Source organism: Eriocheir sinensis, chromosome 47, assembly GCF_024679095.1.
Source record: "Eriocheir sinensis breed Jianghai 21 chromosome 47, ASM2467909v1, whole genome shotgun sequence".
Lineage (NCBI taxonomy): Eukaryota > Metazoa > Arthropoda > Malacostraca > Decapoda > Varunidae > Eriocheir > Eriocheir sinensis.
In genome coordinates, this window is record NC_066555.1 from 5065364 (window position 1) to 5085698 (window position 20335).

The 20335-nt window shown below is 41.2% G+C and overlaps 1 protein-coding gene across 1 annotated transcript in view; it reads left to right on the forward strand.

Moving 5' to 3' along the window:
- Window positions 1-4531: 4531 nt before the first annotated feature.
- LOC126981291 (N-alpha-acetyltransferase 80-like) overlaps window positions 4532-20335 on the forward strand; it is a 98923-nt gene continuing 83119 nt past the window's right edge. Inside the window, exon 1 of the mRNA XM_050832206.1 lies at window positions 4532-4753. The gene's annotated coding sequence lies outside the window, so the exon portion shown is untranslated. The remainder of the gene's footprint in view (window positions 4754-20335) is intronic.

A 20335-nucleotide genomic window follows, 5' to 3' on the forward strand; every position in this document is an offset into this window, starting at 1 on the left:
GTGTCTGTTTACTACCGCTACTACTAGTAATCTACGTGTGGTAGGACAGGATAGAATAGATGAAGGCTCCTCCCCACCCACCTCTCCCTCTAGCAATGTGCCGGCAGGAAATAGTTAGAAGAGAACACCATGTACCTTTAAGGAAGAAAGGGACATGGAAATTTTACAGTAAAGAGAGAAATAAGAGGAAATTACTACCCTTAACTTACCCTACTGGTGACCCAAGCTGTATCTTTTCTTGCAAAACTTGGCCTTTGATATAATTCGGTGACCAGAACTGAACGGCGTATTCTAGGTGTGGTCTTACAAATGCTGAATATAATCTCTTCATAAGTTCTGGTGATATATAATCAAAGTTTCTTGAGATTAATCCTAACATCATATTGGCTTTTTTTACTCGCTGCAGTACATTGGTCGCTCATTTTAAGAGTGGAGGAGGAGCAGGAGGAGCAGGAACAAGAGTCAGAGGAGGAGGAAGATGCGAAGAACGAAGGAAGGAAGGAAGGAAGGAAGAAGGAGAAGGAAGAGGGCCAGAAGTAAGAAAGAAAGAAAGGATGGAAGAAGGGGGAGGTGGAGGGAAAGGAAGAAGGGAAGGAAAGAAAGTAAGGAAAAAGGGAAAGAAGGAGAAACGTATGAAGGAAAACAAGAAGGCACACGAGGAAGATAGAAATGGTTGACGGTTCTGTAAAGGACACTTTGAATGGCAATGCACAAGGAAAAAAGCAACAACCCAACGATGGAGTAACAGACGGAGGCGTGTCTTCCTCTAACAAGCCTGGCGTCGGCTGGTGAGCGCCGCGCCGCCACCTGGCTCACCGTAACAAGCCTACTGTGCCCCCTAAATCGCCTTCACCAAGCCTAGTATCATGGCCACACTTACGGCCGCTTTCACAGTCGTTTTGTTTGTTTTGATCGTTACCAATGGCTGTTATCGCCGCTATAGTATTTCCACGTAAAACTGGACGATGGGGTAGTGGCGGCTGCGAGGTTAGTCTAGCCCCGCACCTTACCAAACGCTCTCAACACCTCTCGCTTCCTCTGCACCCGCCACTACCCCAGAGGCAAGTTTCACGTGGAAAACTATAGCGTCGATCGCCGCCATTGGCAACGATCAAAACAAACGAAGTGACTGTGAAAGCGGCCCTTAAACCACACACGAACTTATGAACAAACACACACCTACCCTCAGGAACCCTTGAAATCAGGTAAAAACGTCTGAAAATGGTGACGTAACTTGCGCGGGGCGGGAGGGACGCGAGGTGCCGTGTGCAACTGACCGCATCGCTGAGTCTGTTTCTCATCTCACTTAGCATAAGCGGATCAACTGCTGGTGAGGCCGCCGCGAGGGTCACAATATATGCCTTATTTAACCCCCCGAGGAGCCTCCCCCACGCCTCCATCAATGGCCACGCGTGAAATACACATAAACGTATACACACACGGACTTGCAACCCGAAAACACTCAAATTTTACTTAGAAAAGGCAAGAAAAGTGTCGAGTGGCTCACCTGAACACTGACGGGACCCTCGCCATGGAGGCAGAAGACGGGGTGACGCTGACCGTCAACCCGATGCCAAATCAGTCACTTAAATCTTACTCTGTTTGTTCCTCAGGGTGCTAAATGGACGAAAAGAAACATGAAAAAGGAACGAAATCGCAACATGGCTGTAAACAAACACGCAAGTAGGTGTTGGTAGTGAAAAACGACCCTCCAGCGTGGCATGGCTGGGCGAGAGCTTCGAACCATTTACTGGACTCGAATTGTGTTTTGTTCTGCTTCGTCACGTTAGATTCACCGCAAACAAAGTCAGATCAAAGTCTTTGGTGTCGCAAGTGTCCAATATTCGAAATACACGTAAAACAAGGAACGGTTGCCAGCAGGTGGACGGAAGGTTACTTTTGCCATGACCTCTGCACCGCGTCCATGCCTGCCAGCTAACCTCCGGCCACTTAATTTTCCGTGTATTTATCAATGGCACCGTGACTTTTCCACTTGGTTAATCGCATGTGTGAACTCGTATTTTAGAGCAGAGAAGAACTGTGTGTGTGTGTGTGTGTGTGTGTGTGTGTGTGTAACCATAATCACACACAAAAACAAGGCTTCCACATACATCAAACACACACACACACACACAACGTCAACCGAACATCATACAGTTAGCGAAGGAAACAGCTATTCAGTGCGCAAGCCGACCATGTTATCAGCCTGACGTCATCAACTCTGTCCCTCCTTGCCCCAGTCACCTGTTAGCGGGCGTGTGGGTGGGTGTTATCTGTGTCCGTGTCCGTGTGTGTTGGCCTGGCGATGCTGTACGATACGTGGTGTTGGTGATATCGTCGTGACATCGATAAGGGACGGGGAGTGAGGGGGAGGAGGAAGTTAGGAAGACATTTGATAAGGTAGTTAATTTAAAATGTAGTTGAGAGGAAGGATAGAGTTTACCGTTTACCGTTTACCGTTGATGAGGTTTCAGGCCCCGCATTGTTGAGGGTGAGAGAAGGAGAGATAGGAAAGGAAAGATGTGCTTGGAAGAAGGGAAAGAGAAGGGAAAAGTGGAGGAGGAAGGATGAAAGGAGGGATGAAAAGAAGAGGGAAGATGATGAAAAAGGAAGAGCATAAAAGTTGTTGGGGGTGAGAGAAGGAAAGAAAGGGAAGGATAGGGAAAGATGTGCTTGGAAGAAGGGAAAGGTGGAGGAGGAAGGATGAAAGGAGAGATGAAAAGAAGAGGGAAGATGATGAAAAAGGAAGAGCATAGTAGTTGTTATGAGTGAAAAGGAAAGAAAAGGGAAAGTTGTGTTTGAAGGGAAGGAAAGATGACTCCGAGCATCGTTGCCAGATTGTCGTACTCAGCCTCTTAATTAAGTTTGCCAATTTCCGACCCCAAAACTGTCTTCCTCACCCCAATAACTGGCTTTATATGTAGTTATCGTTAAAATGGTTAACTAATGGTGTTTCTTGGCAATAGTTATGGGCCAGAAAACAATAAATACGATCCTCTGAGTACGATAATCTGACAACGGTGGAGGTGAGGGGAGGGAAGGGTTGTAAAGAAGGAAATATGTTGGATAGGAGTGACAAGGCAGCCTCGTTCATTCACTAGAGACAGCTGTTTCTAAGCACCGAGTTTCTACTATAAATAAAAAAGTAACCCAACGATCGTATTTCTCCAAGCTCTCCACAGATGGCGCGCGCAACATCAAGGTCAACACTTCACAATATTTTAAAGCATCTTTCATAGGTAGCAAATCTTCATTCTCGTAATTATGATTTGAATATACAGTAAGAAATAATATTCGGTAATAACGGTAACGTCCTCCCTCTCTCTCTCTCTCTCTCTCTCTCTCTCTCTCTCTCTCTCTCTCATAGTAATAATAAACGAATAAACTATAAACAGGTATCGAGTAAACAGAAGGATTCCATTCAGATCCTTCTGTATCATATTTACGGGGTATTGTAAACCACTAAAAATACCCTTGTGTGTGTGTGTGTGTGTGTGTGTGTGTGTGTGTTACTTGGGCAGCATAAGTATCGAGTTGCAATATTTTCAAGGAAGGTCGTTAGGAGTATCTCTTGATCCTATTTCTCTGGTTGGCACGGAAGGAAAGGGAGGTGGAGGAGAGAGAGAGAGAGGGAGAAGGAAGAAGGGAAGTGGAGGAGAAGGGCAGAAAGGAAAGGAGGAAGAGGGAGATGAGGCGGAGAGGGAAGAGGTAACTGGGGTATTTGAGGGAGGGGGAGTAGGGGAGAAGGAGAGGGAGAAGGGATGAAGGGGAAGAGGATGCAAGCGGGAAGGGGGAGGAGGAGGAAGGGAGGGGAAGAAGGAGAGGGGAGGAAGGGGGCTCGAGGAAGGAATGGGGAGTGGAAGCAATAGGGGAGGAAGGGGGAGGAGGAACCAAGGGGAGGGGGGAGAGAGAAGGGGATGAGAGGAAGGGAGGGAAGGGGGAGGAGTGAAAGATGTGTGCGGAAAGGAGGGAGGAGGCGGATCAGCGGACGAATACTAAGACCAGTCGTGTGAGTTCTTGTGGCTGCCTGACGAAACATTTATTTATAATTAGTCCTCTTTCTAATTCTTGTTTGCTATTACAACTATTAGTACCACCCTAACTATTGCATCTGTCAGTTAGCTTGAGACTACTTGTATTATTTTTATCCATGTAACTCATCTAAACGGTAAACTATAATCTCCATTTTTAAGGTGCATGGTAAACACTATAGCAACGAGGGTTTACTCAGTGATGTCTAGTTACCGTATATCCGAAGCAAAAAGCGTTTAAACCAGCACCACACACAAGCACACTATAACCATTGAACACATTGAACAGTAAGCTTTCAACCGGGTAATGCAGAAAGCTTATCACACACACACACACACACACACACACACACACACACACGAACTCCGAGGAAAAAAACAAACAAACTAGTATTGCAAGTTGAACGCCTGGCAGGGAAAAGGCCTTGAAAGTGAGGTTGAGAAATGCCAGTCACTGTTTTAACGTATACTCGTGAACGGTTGGCAACCAAGCACACATTTGACAAGGCTTTCGAGGGAGTTTCACGCATTGCCAGGGGTAGACTTATGACCCTGGTGGCAATTTAACCATTCTTCTGTGCCATGAACCAAAAAGAACACTCATTAAAACCCGATTGGTAGCCTTTTCGGCCTTTGAAAATAGCAGATGTGAGCTTTGTGAAGGTCAGTAGCTTCGAGCGCTGTGCTGGTGTGAGGACGAGGCAGGCAACGGGATATCCAGGGTAAGGCAATATGTGACTTTTTTATATGTTTTGAAGGTGGTTTACATAGTTTAATCTTCTCTTTTGGGGCAGTCAATGTATTACTGTGTGGATTTTCAAGTTGCTACCGTTAGATACATACTTAATCTCCTCCTTCGGGGTATTCAAGGCGAGTTGCTGTGTTGCCCTTATATGTTTTCAAGGGCGTTTACATGCTTTTGTCTTCTCTTTTAGGGCATTTTGGTGAGCTAATGTGTGGCTTTTTATATGTATTGAAGGTTGTTTTCATCGTTTAATATGCTCTTGGGGAAGTCAAGGTGTTACTCTGTGGCTTTATATGTTATGAGGGTTGTTTACATCGCTTAATCTTCTCTTTTGGGTCATTTAAAGTGTTACTGTGTTGATTTACTCGCTTCCACCTTTAAATACATACTTTACCTTCTCTGGGATCATTCAGGGTGAGTTGCTGTTTGGGTCATTGTATTACTTTCACGGTCGTAGGCTATACACGCTTGGTTTAGGGGGTTGATTGTGACTGTGGACTTATGTTGGACAATTTACAGTTTCACCCAACCAACGATTTTCTTACGTGGTTCATGTTTGTTTGGTGATAGATGTAGTGAATTGCACGATTTTGTACCTCATTTCCGTCGCAAATGTCTACTTTTCGAGTTATGCCTTTTTTCAAGCTTTTCTTTGCTGCGACATAGTTTTACGGTAAACATAATACAGATACCCTCACGATCTATATACAAGCCTACTATACTTTTATTGCCAGTACTGTTAGAGGTGACAAGTAGGCTATCTCTGCCTTGCCTGCTAGTAACCCTTGAAACATTGGAAACATTTAATAATAGCCATGGGAATACAGTAACGTTAGTTTACAGCTTTGGAGGCCAGCCTTGATAATAAACAGAGTAAAACAGAATAATAAACAAATTTCAACAAAAGCTAACAGCACGAATAAGCAATATTATAAAGTAATAAATACTGCAAAATATGTACACTGCAAAATACTTGAAAAAAATATACAATGACAATATAATACCATACAATAATACAACAACAATTTATTATTCACTGGAAATTTATAATAATGGTCAGAGAAAAGATTATTTACCTTGGAAAATATGCAATAATGGATGAATGTACAGATACTAATGGAGAGTTGATGTAAAAAGCTAAGGGAGGATAAAAATGATATAAGAAGCAGGCTGATAAGAGTCCAGAAGGTAATGTTTGAGCTAACTTTTAAATGTGTTGAGAGAGGGACCATTTGTAATATTATGCTGAGGGAAAGAGTTGCAGATCAAAGGAACAATTACATGTAGAATGGCGGAAGAGGCTCATACGATGGGAAGATAATAATAATAATAATAATAATAATAATAATAATAATAATAATAATAATAATAATAAGCAGCGAAAGATAGCGAGTTGTGGTTTGAGAAAGAATAAAAAAAATACAAATTAAAGCCTTGAGGTGTGTCAGTAGATGTGTTAGCTGGTTGTTAGGTAATATGTATCCACTACTCCATAATACTATATACACATCTTAGTGGAATTTATGCATAGTGACATAGTTCATCATAATTAAGTAAGGATAGTGATTGCTGCTTTGGCCGAGACTAAACTTGAAAATAAGGAGTAAGGCTTTGGTGTGAGTTTTAGTTAAGTTACAAAGCATTAGTTTGGTAATACAAGTAATATTTATAATGGATAATTACTTCTCTTGAGTCCCCTTAGCCATAAAACACCCTCACGTAAGAGATAGAAAAGGATGGAGAGCAATATCGAGATGTCAGGACGTTAATAAGTTGTAGTACAAATAGATAGCGATTTATTATACGCGCTGGTCCCGAAGTGAGCATGGACATAGCAGGTGATGAGTGGGAGTGTCACAGATGGAATGGGATGTTACGGGGCTCCAGATGGGCCTGTCAGAGCGCTAATAAGGTAATTCAGCACAGAGGGGATTGAGAGCTGTCTGTACCGGGACGCGAGTATGCATAACAGATAGCTCGAGTTCCCTTGGCAATGACGGGAATGTCTTGAATGGAATGGAAAGGGGTGGGAAGCAATATAGAGGCCTCATGGCGCTTGCAAGTGAAATTAGTTAATAGTGAAGCATTGTATCTGTACTTATTACGTTTCCCTCAGTGAACTTGGTAATGGATTGGGCGTGAAATATGACTTATGACCTTCATGTGACCTCTAGTGAATTTATTAAAGTTAGCACGGAAATATAGACACACCAGCCCATTGTACGTATGTTATACTAGGAATGCGTAGGAGGGTTACACAAGGAATGGGGAGCAGGATTGAGCCGTCTAAATGTATATATGTGTCAAGTTAAATGCATCATTACTTGTTAGTGAAGCAATGTGTCCATGTCTCTCGTAATGGGTGGGAGTGTCGTGTATGGAATGGAAAGGGACGGGGAGCCATTGTGAGGTGTCTGGATGTTAATAAGTGAAATGAGTTGGTTAGTTAATTAGTTATTAGTAAAGCAATGCGTACTTGAGTCACGTTAGTTATAGTTGGGAGTTTCTTGTAAGGAATGAAACGGGATGAAAAGCAATATCGAGGTGTGTGGGTGAAGTGAAATAAATTGATTGCTTTATTAGTTGTTAGTGAAATAATGCATCCATAACTCTCCTTAGTAATGAGCGGGAGTGTCTTGGAAGGAATGGGAAGGGATGAGAGGCAGCATCGACGTGTTTGGATGTTAAATGAGTAGGCAGGTGTTTGTATGTATGTATATTTTGTTGTTTTATTGTTTTTTTTTTTCTTTGATCACAGTAGATTATTTATTTATATACTTATTGTTATATTTATTTGTTATGATTTTAATAGCGTATTTTATAATTTTAACTTGTTGTTCATATTTATTTAACTTTTATGTTGTTTGTTGTGTATTTTAAGATATTTAATACTCTACCTCCCTGTCCCTTCATTTTTATAATATATATTCTCATTTTCTCTTTCCCCTTCTCTCGTCGCTTTCACTTTCGCTTTCTTGGCGACTCAGGTGTTTGGGGATTAATGAACAGGTAGCTAATTGCGCCCGCACTCTTCCCTCTCTACCTGTTTCGTCTCATAATAATAATAATAATAATAATAATAATAATAATAATAATAATAATAAAGTAAAACAATGTATGCACACTTATTACGTTTCTCTGAGCTAATTTAGTGGTGGAGGAGAGTGTCGCAGAAGGAATGGAAAAAGATGGGAAGCAAAACCGAGGCGCCTAAATGTTTATAAGTGAAACAAGTTGGTTAGTTAAATAGTTGAGAGTAAAACAATATGTGTATACTTGCTGCGTTTCCTTGAGTTAAATTGATAATAGTTAGGAGTGTCTTGAATGGAATGGAAAGGGATTGGAAGCTATATATCGAGGTGTCAGGGTGTTAGTAAAATATCTTGGTTAGAGTATTAGATATTAGTAAAGCAAAGTATCCCTCAGTGCGCCATAGTAATAGATGGGAGTGTCTTGAATGGAATGGAAGGGATGGGAAGCTATATCGAGAAGTCTGGGTGTCAGTAAAATAATTTGCTTAGTTTATTAGATATTAGTAAAGCAATATACCTGAGTCGCCCTAGTAATATAGTTGGGAGTGTCTTGAATGGAATGGAAGGGGATGGGAAGCTATATCGAGAAGTCTGGGTGTTAGTAAAATAATTTGTTTAGTTTATTAGATATTAGTAAAGCAATGTATCCCTCAGTGCGCCCTAGTAATAGTTGGGAGTGTCTTGAATGGAATGGAAGGGATGGGAAGCTATATCGAGATGCTGGTGGATTAAGAAAAGCAAGATATTTAATAAGGAATTCAATCACCATCGGTACCAGAGTGTGGACATTAATATTGCGTGTCCCCGAGTCATTCTTACCGTCATTTTAAGTCTAAAGAGCATCTTCAGTCAGCTCATTAACAGTTAACAGCGAGGAGGTGATGGGGGGCTGGAATACTCCTTGTGATGTATTACCTGAGTAGTGTTAACCGAGATTCAGGACGAGTGGGGCAGAGGCCTGGGTCCCTGTAGGCAGCCTTGAGTATGTTTGGTTAGATTAATAACAATGGGTGTCTAGAGGCGGATCTTCCATATACATGTGTTATAATTATACGCCGCACGACAGCAGAATAGTACCATCTGGCGCCCATGTCACCGCGCGTATCTAGGCTGAACCGTGCTAATGATATTGTGAACTCCATTATTGCTTCTACTAGAAATACTTACACCTTCTTTTCTGCCACTACCTCGATTGACAATATTAAAAATGATAATAAAAATAATAATGATAATAATAATAATAATTTTAATGTTATTGTTATTCTTATTTACATTCTTATTACTTGCAGCATCATTAGCAGGAAAAGTACCTGAGGAAGAATAGATATGATGATAACAACGATGCTAAAGAAAAAGAAGGAAAAGAGGAATAGGTGGTAAAACAAGAGTAGTGGAAGTAGAGCTCAGTGGTCCAAAGATTTCTAAATATTCGGGTATAGAAAAGGAATGTGTGGATACTCTCTTAAATCTTCAATCTTCTTTTTTAAGTAATATAAGAAAAGGAAAAGTTATGAGAGCCAGGAGATGATTTCACGTAAGCAAGTGTTACCTTCCTATTTTTTTTTTTTATTTGAAACTACCTGCTAATTTTTTTCTTTTTTTATCCTTTTTTTTTACTTTTTATACTATTTTTTTTATTTTATTCATTCATCCTCTTCAATTTTTTCTTTTTCTTTCTTTCTTTCTTTATTTCTTTTATTTTGTGTGCTATTTTTTATCATTTACTTTATTCTTTTAACTTTTTATACTATTTATTTATTTATTTTTCCGTTCATCCTCCTCTATTTTTTTTTCTTTCTTTCTTTCTTTCTTTATTTCCCTTTTATTTTGTGTGTGTGTTTATCGTCGTCCTTAAAAAAAAAAAAAGAGGTTCTCACACCATTTCCCAGATTCAAGCGTCCTCTCTTATCTAGTTTCCTTACGGGTGAATGGGTGGTGTTGTGCAGGGGAAGCTTCGTCACTCCTAATGGACTAAGTGTAAGGGTTCAGATGGAGGGAGGAGGTAGGGCAGGGCAAGGAGGGGGGGGGGAGAGGTGTCAGACTTTTCACCCCTATTTTTGCCACCCCTCAAAACTAAGTTATCGTCCGCCGCCGCCAAGTTCCTCAGAATTTTCGAAAATGTAATAATAAAAAAAAAAACTTTGTGGTTGAGGGTGTTGAGGAGAGTGTGTGGGAAAGGGGAAAGAAGGAGGAGGAGGAGGAGGAGGAGGAGAAAGTGAATGAAAAGATGGAAGAAGGGAAGGAAAGGTTGAAGGAAGAGTTGAGGGAAGAAGAAAAAGAAGAGGAGGAGGAGGAGGAGAAAGTGAATGAAAAGATGGAAGAAGGGAAGGAAAGGTTAAAGGAAGAGTTGAGGGAAGAAGAAAAAGAAGAGGAGGAGAAGGAAGTGGAGGAGGAGGAGGAGGAGAAAGTGAATGAAAAGATGGAAGAAGGGAAGGAAAGGTTAAAGGAAGAGTTGAGGGAAAAAGAAAAAGATGAGGAGGAGAAGGAAGTGGAGGAGGAGGAGGAGGAGGAGGAGGAGGAGGAGGAGGAGAAAGTGAATGAAAAGATGGAAGAAGGGAAGGAAAGGTTAAAGGAAGAGTTGAGGGAAAAAGAAAAAGATGAGGAGGAGAAGGAAGTGGAGGAGGAGGAGAAGCAGGAGGAGGAGGAGGCAAAAGGAGGCAAGGAGGGCCCAAAGCAGGCTCATGAAAGATTCCATAACACATAATTAGTTTCAGCTCAGGTAATCAGTCAGCGCTTCCGTGTCGGCCAGGTGAGTGGAGCCTCTTCTTCCTCCTCCTCATCTTCCTCCTCCTCTTCTTTTTTTTATCCCTCTTCCTCTTTCTCCTTTCCTTCTATCCTTTCTCATTTTCCTCGTGTGCTCGTTAACTATCCCCCTCCTCCTTCTCTCCCTCTTTTTCCTCCCCTCTCTTCGTCTTCCTTCCCTCCTCCTCTACCTTTCCTCCTCATCTTCCCTCCCTCCATCTTCGTCTTCTTTCCTACTGTTTCCTCCCTCTTCCTCTTCCTTCCCTCTTTCCGTTATCTTCTTATTTTCCTTCCTCTTCCTCCTCATCTTCCTCCTTTCCTGTATTTTCTCTCTATCTCCTCTCCTCTTCCTCCTCTCCTTCCTCCTCTTCCTTTCCTTCCATCCTCCTATCCGTCATCTGCTCTTTTTTTATCTCCTCCTCCTTTTCCTCCTCATCTCCTTTCTCCTCCTTTTCCTCTCTTCCCCTCATTCGCTCTTTATCTCCTCCTCCTCTTACATTTAACTCCTCCTCCTCCTCCTCCTCCTCTTCCATTTTTACTCCTTTATCTCATTTGCTCTTTATCTCCTCATTTTCCTCTCGGGTAATGACTCATCTCTTCTCTTCCCTTGCCTAATCTTCTCAACTTCTCTCCCATTTTTATTTCATTCACCTTCTCTCTCTCTCTCTCTCTATCTCTATCTCTATCTCTATTTCTATATCTTATCTATCTATGTATATGTCTATCTGTCTATCTATCTATCTCAATCTCTATCTCTATCTCTATATCTTTCTATCTATGTATATGTCTATCTGTCTATCTATCTATCTCCAGCGCCTGTGTATTCTCCTACGTATGTCTGTTATATATCCAAGGTAAAGTATATATCTACATTCATACATACATACACACCTACCTCGATTTTTTTTCCTCCCCTCCCTCTGTTTCCATGTCTCTGTCAGTCTGTCAATTCATCTGGCGACCTAGTTTTGTGTGTGTTTCTTTCGTTCGCTTCCACCTCTGCCCTTTCCTCTCCTCTGACTTTCTCTCTCTCTCTCTCTCTCTCTCTCTCTCTCTCTCTCTCTCTCTCTCTCTCTCTCTCTCCATCTGTATGTTTCTATCTATCTAGTTATCTCCCCTTGCCTAACCTTTCTTCCTCTATCCATCTATCTTTCTGTCTATCTATCTCTATCTCTGTCTATCTGTATCTGCTTTTCTTATCTATCCATCTACATCTCTCCCTCTCCCTCAACCCCTATCTATCTATTTTTATCCATATCTATTTATCTCTCCTTTCCTCATCTTTCTCTTCCTTTCTATCCATCTGTCTTTTCCTTTCTATCTATCTGTATCTATCTACCTTTTCATCTATCTATCTATCTGTCTCTGGGGGTAAGCGGAGCCTAGCATAATGTTATAAGTTAATTGTCCGTTTAGCTAATGAGAGAGCGAACATTTCGAGTCCCGTTTCATCATCCAGGGACACGAGACTCGCTTCAGGAAGACCTGTTATAACCGATTCTGTATTATACTTTCTGGACTAAAGTATTGCGTCGTGTGTTAACCGTTACTGGGGGGGATGGGGGGAGGAGGAGGAGGAGGAGGAGGAGGATTGGGAAGGGCGTAGAGGAGAAGGAGAGTTTGTTTTAGTGAAGTTATGACGCTGAAGACATGACAAACTGAGCACCTACAAGATCCAAGAGGTCATATTTTGCCTGAAGTGGTATTCAATGTCAGAGGAGGAGGGGGAGGAGGAGGAGGAGGAGAAGTTTCAAGCAGAAGAGGAGGTGAATATTATATACAACGAACTGGAAGGTTGAGAGAACGTAGGAATTTCAGTTGAATTTATGTTTAATTTCAGTACAAAGTCGTTTTTTATAACCAGAATGTCCTAATCTTTCTACTACTACTACTACTACTACTACTACTACTACTACTACTACTACTACTACACCATCACAACCACAACTACTGCCATAATTTCGATAATAAGTCGGTTTTTTTTTAACCCAGAATATATTTTTAATCTCTCTACTACTACTACTACTACTACTACTACTACTACTACTACTACTACTACTACTACTACAACACCATAACCACTACTGCTACCACTACTACCAGCAGCGACATCCCCGCCCAGCAATACCAGAGGCAGTAATTTCTATAAAGCAGTTGTGTGAATTGAACTTGGCTAATTATCGGTCCTTATTAGCAAAACACGTCATTAATTAGCAGCAGCACAGGAAATAGTTCTAACCGCAGGAATTTGTTGCATTTTTGGAGGCAATAATTACTGTGGGCAAGATGGATGTGCTGGTGGTGGTGGTGGTGGTGGTGGTGGTTTGATGATAGTTTTCCTAGTTGCTGCTCAATTCCTTTTCTCATCTTCCTTTTCCTATTTTCCTTGTTTATTTATCTTGTTTTGTTTTCCTTTGTCTTTCTTTCGTTATTTTTTTTCCATCCTCGTTTTTCATTCTTCTTATATTGTTTTTCTTATCTTGTCATCGTTATCATCGTCATTATCTTCTAGCTGTCATTTTGTTATTGTTTTTGTTTTTATACCTCTCGATTTTTTGTTAGTATATTATCTTCATCTAACATCCATCTTTTTCTTCATCTTCTTGTTTTTGTTCTTTTTCTTCTTGTTCTTCTTCTTGCTCTTCATCATCTTTTCCCATTCCACTTATTCACACCCCTCTTCCTCATCACCACCAACATCATCATCATCATCATCATCATCATCATCACTTCTAACACAACTACTATCACCATGAACAAAACAAAACAAAACAAACAAAACTACTCACAAAACAGCCTTACTAACAACCAACCAACCAACACAAGATCACACACAATAACCACACACACGCACCAACCATAAACACAATCACACAACCAAAACGAACAACAGAAAACATCTCCAACCCAAGGGCTTAGTTTTTCAACAGTCTCCCCTTCTTGGCCACAAAGGAAGTAGTGTGAACAGGATAGACAGTCTCAAAAACGGGAGGGACCGACTCAGTGTTGCATCTCGTCAGCGGGACCCACGACCTTACACACGACTAAAGTTTTGTTACCTATGAGAGTCGCTACGGGAGGCTTAGGCGGACGAGGAAACAGATAAAATAGAGAAACAGAGAAATAGGAAACCAGAGGAAATGTGGGAGCTTTGAACCAGAGAGAGAGAAAGAAAGGGAACGTTACAGATATTTCTTCTTTTTTTTCCTTTCTACTCTCTTCCCTTCTCTCACACGCTTTCTCTTTTTCATTAGCTGGAGTACTCTGACTCCTTCCAGGTTTTCTTTCTTTCTTCCTTCCAACTTTCCCTTTGTCCCTGTGGTTATCTTTCCCTTTCTTTATTTTGGTCTCTGTAATACTCTCCTTCCTGCCTTCGTTTCTGTGTTTCTTCCTTGCTTTCTTTCGGTTTAGTTGTTTTTCCCTCTCTCTTCCTCTTTTTCGTTCTTTGTAGTACTTTCTGACATGTCTTTCTTCCTTTCTTCGTTCCCTCGTTCCTCTTTTTCGATCTTGTTGTACTCTGACATTTCTTCCTTCCTTTCCTCTTTCCCTCCTTCCTTCTCCTTCTTTCCCTTTGCAACAGTGTCATGGGGTTGTCTCTTTCCCTCTCTCCTTCTCTTTTTATTTATCTGTAGTATCCCGTGTCTCCTTTCTTCTTCTTTCCTCTCTTCCTTCCTTCCCTTCCCTTTGCAGTACTTGTGTCGTTTGGGTTGTCGTTCTCCCTCTCGTTTTCATTATTTACTGTACTCTCTGACTCCTTGCCTTCCTTCCTTCCTTCCTTCTTTCCTTCATCCCTTCCTTCCCTCCGCAGTGTCATTGAGTTGGTTGGCTCGCGTACTCTCGCCATGCACACACACACACACGCACACACAAGGGGAGTCAGGTGGCGGTGAGGTCAGCTGCTCTGAATTCTTTCCGTCGCCTCTCCCTTCTCTCTTCTTATTTTCTCCTTGTTTCTTTGCTCAGCGCGGGGAAAAGAAGAGATGACAGACGGCCCGGAGACAAAGAGAAGGAAGAGGAGGAGGAGGAGGAGGAGAGGGAAAAGTTAGACGTGATGAAGAATGGAATAGGAGGAGAATGATAAGAGGGAGACGGGGTAGGAAATGGTTTTGAAGACGAAGACAGGAAGAGGAAAGGAGAAGAAGGACAAGGAGGAGAAAAAGGGGAGCAGGAGGAATAAAAAGGTATAAGAAAAATACATAGGTGAAGTATATGAAAGGAGGAGGAGAAAGAATAAAGAAGAGAGAAGGAAACAGATATTGGAGAGAGGAAAGAGGGGAGGAGGAATTCAAGGTGGGAAAGAGGAAAGAAAGCATAGAGGAGGAGGAGGAGGAGAAGGAAGAGAGAATATGAGAGTGGGAAGGAAGAATGGAGAGGAAGGAGAAAAAGTAGAGGAGAGAAGGAAGTAGACATATTGGTAAGAGGAAGGAGAGGAAAGAGAGTGAGATGTGGAGAGAGGGAGGAAGAGGGAGAGATATAAAAGAAGATAGAGGGGAAACTTGAGAGAGGAAATGAAAGACAGAAGTAACGAAACCATAAGAAAGAAATGTATTGATAAACTAGAGAGAGGAGAAGAAGAAGGAAGACTGAGAAAATAAAGTGGAAAGAAAAGAGAACAGGAGAGGACAAAGAGGAAGAGGAAGAAGAAGAAGAAGTAGAAGAAAAAAAGAAGTAGAAGAAGAAAAAGAAGAAGTAGAAGAAGAAAAATAAGTAGAAAAAGAAGTAGAAGTTGAAGAAGAAAAATAAGAAGTAGAAGAAGAAAAAGAAGAAGTAGAAGAAGAAAAAGAAGTAGAAGAAGAAAAAGAAGAAGCAAAAGAAGAAAAATAAGTAGAAAAAGAAGTAGAAGTTGAAGAAGAAAAATAAGAAGTAGAAGAAGAAAAAGAAGAAGTAGAAGAAGAAAAAGAAGAAGTAGAAGAAGAAAAAGAAGTAGAAGAAGAAAAAGAAGAAGTAGAAGAAGAAAAAGAAGAAGTAGAAGAAGAAAAAAAGAAAAAGAAGCAGAAAAAGAAGAAAGGAAGCAGAAAAAGAAGAAAGGAAGCAGAAAAAGAAAAAGAAGCAGAAAAAGAAAAAGCAGAAAAAGAAGAATAGAAGCAGAACCAGAAAAAAGGAGAAATTTGGACAAACATAAGGAGGACGAGGTATAGTTAGAAAGAAGGAAATGAAAGAAAGGAGAAAATTAGAAGAAGAGGATAAAAAAGAGAAAAAAAAAACAGTACTTACCAGCTAGTCCCAGGCTTGGACAGACTCTGCATATAAGCAATCTGAAGGGGGAAGATGTTTGTCAATACTTATACCGAACTTCTGGGGTAATTTTAGCGAATCTTAATGGAGAATTTATGTCCATCGCTCATCTGAAGAACTTTTCGCTACGCTTAACCTCGATATTTTTTTTTTTTTTTTTACAACAAAGGAGACCGCTCGAGGGCACGAAAAAAGGAAACAATGATAAAAAAAAAGCCCGCTACTCGCTGCTCCTAAAAAATAATCAAAAGAGGTGGCCGAAAGAGAGGTATAACAAGATGAGGGTTTTTTTTTTTTTTTTCATAGGTAAAACATCACCGTTTGGTTGTATATAATTTCTTACACCGAAAGAGTTACATGGCATTGCTCAACTAATCCTCTTCTGCTGTGAAAACAATAAAAATAATCCGTTCAGACCTCAGAGTAAGAGTGGGAAAGAATAAGTACAGTCTCTGGGTAGATTTGTTGATGTTTTTTTGTTTTTTTTTCGCTACCCTTATCTTTAATTTCCTCTGTCAGTGCTTTCCCTTCAGTCTTCTTATATATCTCTCCCTGTTCTCACCTATTTCCACATTTAATTTCCGATACCCTACGCCCCTGTCCACCCAGCAGGTATTAATCGGGGGTTGTGTCCCGTCTCCTGAGGTCTGTTCCCTTCTCCCATCAGTCCTTCCCCTTCCTGTCTCTCTTCGGCATATGACCACAGATGTTGCGCCGACTAAACGAAACTTTCCAACTTTCCACATTTAATAGGAAGAAAAAGTAAAGTCTTGATATGGTTTGGTCACCCTTGCCTTTCATTTCCTCTCTCATTAGTCTCCCTTCCAACTTATTTTATTTCTCTCCCTCTTCTTACCCTTTTCCACATTTAGTCTCCTCAGTAGTCTCCCTTCCATCTTCCGTTATCTCTCTCCTTCTTACCTACTTCAATATTTAGTAGAAGGAATAAGCAGTTACTCTTTCCTTTTATTTCCATTTTCAGTAGTTTCCCTTCCATCTTCTCTATATATCGCCCTCTTCTTACCTACTTCCTCATTTAGTAGGAGGCGTAAGTAGTGTCTTGGCGCAGTGGCAGGGCGTTAGTGATGGCAGGGAGCAGAGGAGGGACAGCCACCCTTCATTGCCGCCCTTGCCCCCTGCTAAGCCCATTCTTCCTACCTAATTGACTTAGCTTACTTCATTTATCCCGCCCTCCCACCCTCTACACTCTCTCTCTCTCTCTCTCTCTCTCTCTCTCTCTCTCTCTCTCTCACATCTATCTCAGTCTCTCCTTTAATTTGTCTTCCTTCCCCTCCAACTGAGAGACTCGCTCCTTTCCTTTCCCTTCTACTTCTTTGTTTCCTTCCCTTCCTCCCTCCCTCAATTCCTTCCTTCGTCTTTGTCCTCGTTCCCTTTTTCTTATTTCGTCTTTGTTTGATTTTCTGTGGCTAGTGATATTTTTTTTTCTTTTTTTGTGGCCCCTTTTCTCTTTTTTCGTTTCATGACCTAATTTTATCTTCCTGCTCCTCCTCCTATCCATATATTAATCGCTGGTAAGGCCCCACCAGGAGCACGCCGTACAGTTCTGGTCCCCTAATTACAAACAGGACATTGAATTACTTGAGAGAGTAGCCTACAGCGACGCGCTACGAAAATGGTACTAACATTAGAGGCAACTTTATGAAAAACGACTCAAGCGACTCAACCTCTTCACGATGAAAAAGAGACGATTGCGGGGAGACATGATACAAGTCTTCAATTACCTAAACAAGTTCAGCAATGTCGATCAATCCAAACTCTTCAAGTAACAAAGTAACCCTGAGAGCAAGAAACAACGGTAAAACAACTCAAGGAAAGCGATGCAGTACAGATATTGGCAGGAGTTTTCTCGAACAGATTTGTCCGCCACTGAAACAGCCTTCCTGCAGGAGTGGTTAGTGCGGAAACAGTCAATTCCTTTAAGAATCGCATTGATTGTCAATTTGCTGCGTCGGGAGTGAACTAAACATATCAGAGGGGAAGTACAGAAGTGTTAATTTTAATTAATTTGATCCTTTCCGTAAGTAACTCCTGTGACTGACGGATTGATTAAATCACTGAAAGCAGGCAACATTATTTCTGCTGCCTGCTCGTCCATGTTTCCATGTTTCCTCCTCGTCTTCCTCCTCCTCCTGACCCGAAGTAATGAAGTAAAAGAATTTACAAACATTATTGGCGGGTACTTTTACTTTACTGCCTAAATTTCTGTGTGTGTGTGTGTGTGTGTGTGTGTGTGTGTGTGTGTGTGTGTGTGTGTGTGTTATTTGATTAGGTCTGATGATTTGTTGGTGAATCTTCATGTTGATATATTATTCAAAAGGAATGGAAAAGGAGGAGGAGGAGGAGAAGAAGGAGAAGAAGGAGGTGGAGGAGGAGGAGGAGGAGGAGCTAAAGAAGGAGGAAGTTAGGATGAATAATTGATTGGGCGGAAAGCTTAAGTAAGAGAGAGAGAGAGAGAGAGAGAGAGAGAGAGAGAGAGAGAGAGAGAGACACACACACACACACACACACACACACACACACACACACACACACACACACACACACACACACACACAGATGGGCACGCAAAGGAGAGATTAAGAGTGATGTGTGAGAGAGAGAGAGAGAGAGAGAGAGAGAGAGAGAGAGAGAGAATATGATAATGCCCACTAATCACCTGCAGAAATCATTAAATATTATCATAATTGCCACAAAAAAATGAAAATATCACGAACACAGAAACAAACAAAAAAAAATGATAATTATAAAACAAGTGAACTAAATAGACGCAAATTTAACGAAAACAAAAATATTACAGGAGAAATACGAGACGAAACGAGATAAGAGAAAAAATGAAAATAAGAGGAAGAAGAAGACGAAGAAGAAGAAGAAGACGAAGAAAAAGAAGACGAAGAAAAAGAAGACGAAAAAGAAGAAAACGAAGAAGAAGAAGAAGGCGAAGAAGAAGAAGACGAAGAAAAAGAAGACGAAAAAGAAGAAAACGAAGAAGAAGAAGAAGACGAAGAAGAAGAAGACGACAACGAAGAAGAAGAAGACGAAGAAGAAAAAGACGAAGAAGAAGAAGACGAAGAAGAAGAAGACGAAGAAGAAGACGACAACGAAGAAAACGAAGAAGAAGAAGAAGAAGACGACGACGACGACGAAGAAGAAGAAGAAGACGAAGAAAAAGACGACGAAAAACAAGAAAACGAAGAAGAAGAAGAAGACGAAGAAGAAGAAGACGACAACGAAGAAGAAGAAGAAGACGAAGAAGAAGAAGACGAAGAAGAAGACGACAACGAAGAAAACGAAGAAGAAGAAGAAGAAGACGACGACGAAGAAGACGAAGAAGAAGAAAACGAAGACGAAGAAGAAGAAGAAGAAGAAGAGGAGAAGAAGGCGTCAAATTGTCCAAGAATGTCTCCCGAAGGAAAGAAGGACAAAGGGAGACGAAAAAAAAGAAGACTACAAGAGAAGAGGAAAAAAAGAGGACAAAAAAAGGACAAAAATAAGAGCAGAAAGGACACAGTTGAGAAGAGAAGGGAAGAGAAGTACACAAAAGAGAAGAGAGAACAGGAGAAGATAGAGGAGAACACAGAATAGAAGAGAGGACAGTGTTGGACAAAGAAGAGATAAGCAAAGGACATAAGAGAGGAGAAAAAGAATAAGAAAAAAAATACAGAAGAGCAAAGAAATGACGACATAGAGAAAAGAGAAAATGGGACCACAGAAGAGAAAAGAAGAAGAGGAAGAAGAAGAAGAGGAGGGGAAGGCGTCAAGTTGTCCAAAAATGTCGCCCGAAGGAAGACAGCAGAAAAGAGAAGAAAGGAAGAGAGGAGATGAAAAGAGAGTAAACAAGAACACAAAAGAAGAGAAGAGGTAGAGGAGAAGAAGAGGAGAAGGTCAGGTCAGTCAGCTGGTGAGAGGAGAAGAGCTTTTATGACCCTATCTTGCTGTCAGGGCGCCGATATGAGCCTGCCGCACGCTAAGACCCTCCTCCTCCTCCTCCTCCTCCTCCTCCTCCTCCTCCTCCTACTCGGTACCTCTACGTAAACGGTTATTACACATCCCCGCGCTCCGGAATATTACAGAATCCGTCTCTTTATTACACTTCGGCCCCACGGTGCTCATATATACGCGGGGGCAAGTTCGGCAAATATACAACACTTCGGCGCCCTAACTTAGCTGCCCTTTCTTGCCCTTTTCGTCCACATACCCTTTGCCTTTTCCCCTGTGTTGGTGTTGTTGTTTTCTTTGTTTGTTCCTCCCTTTCATTTTCCTCTTCGTATCTTCCTCCTCCTTGTTTTTCGCTTCCTTTCTTCCTCCATCTTCCTTTTTCTTTTCCTACTTTCATTTTACGTCCATTTTCTTTCTCTTATTTCTTGCCTTTTCCTTTGTGTTGTTGTTATTGTGATTTTTATTCCGTTTCTTATTCCTTCTTTTTTTTTTTCCTCTTTCCCGTTTTTCTTTGTGTTGTCTTTCTTTCTTCCTTCCTTCCTTTATCCTTCTTTCTTCTTCTTTCCCTACTTGCCTTTTCGTCCTGTTGTTGT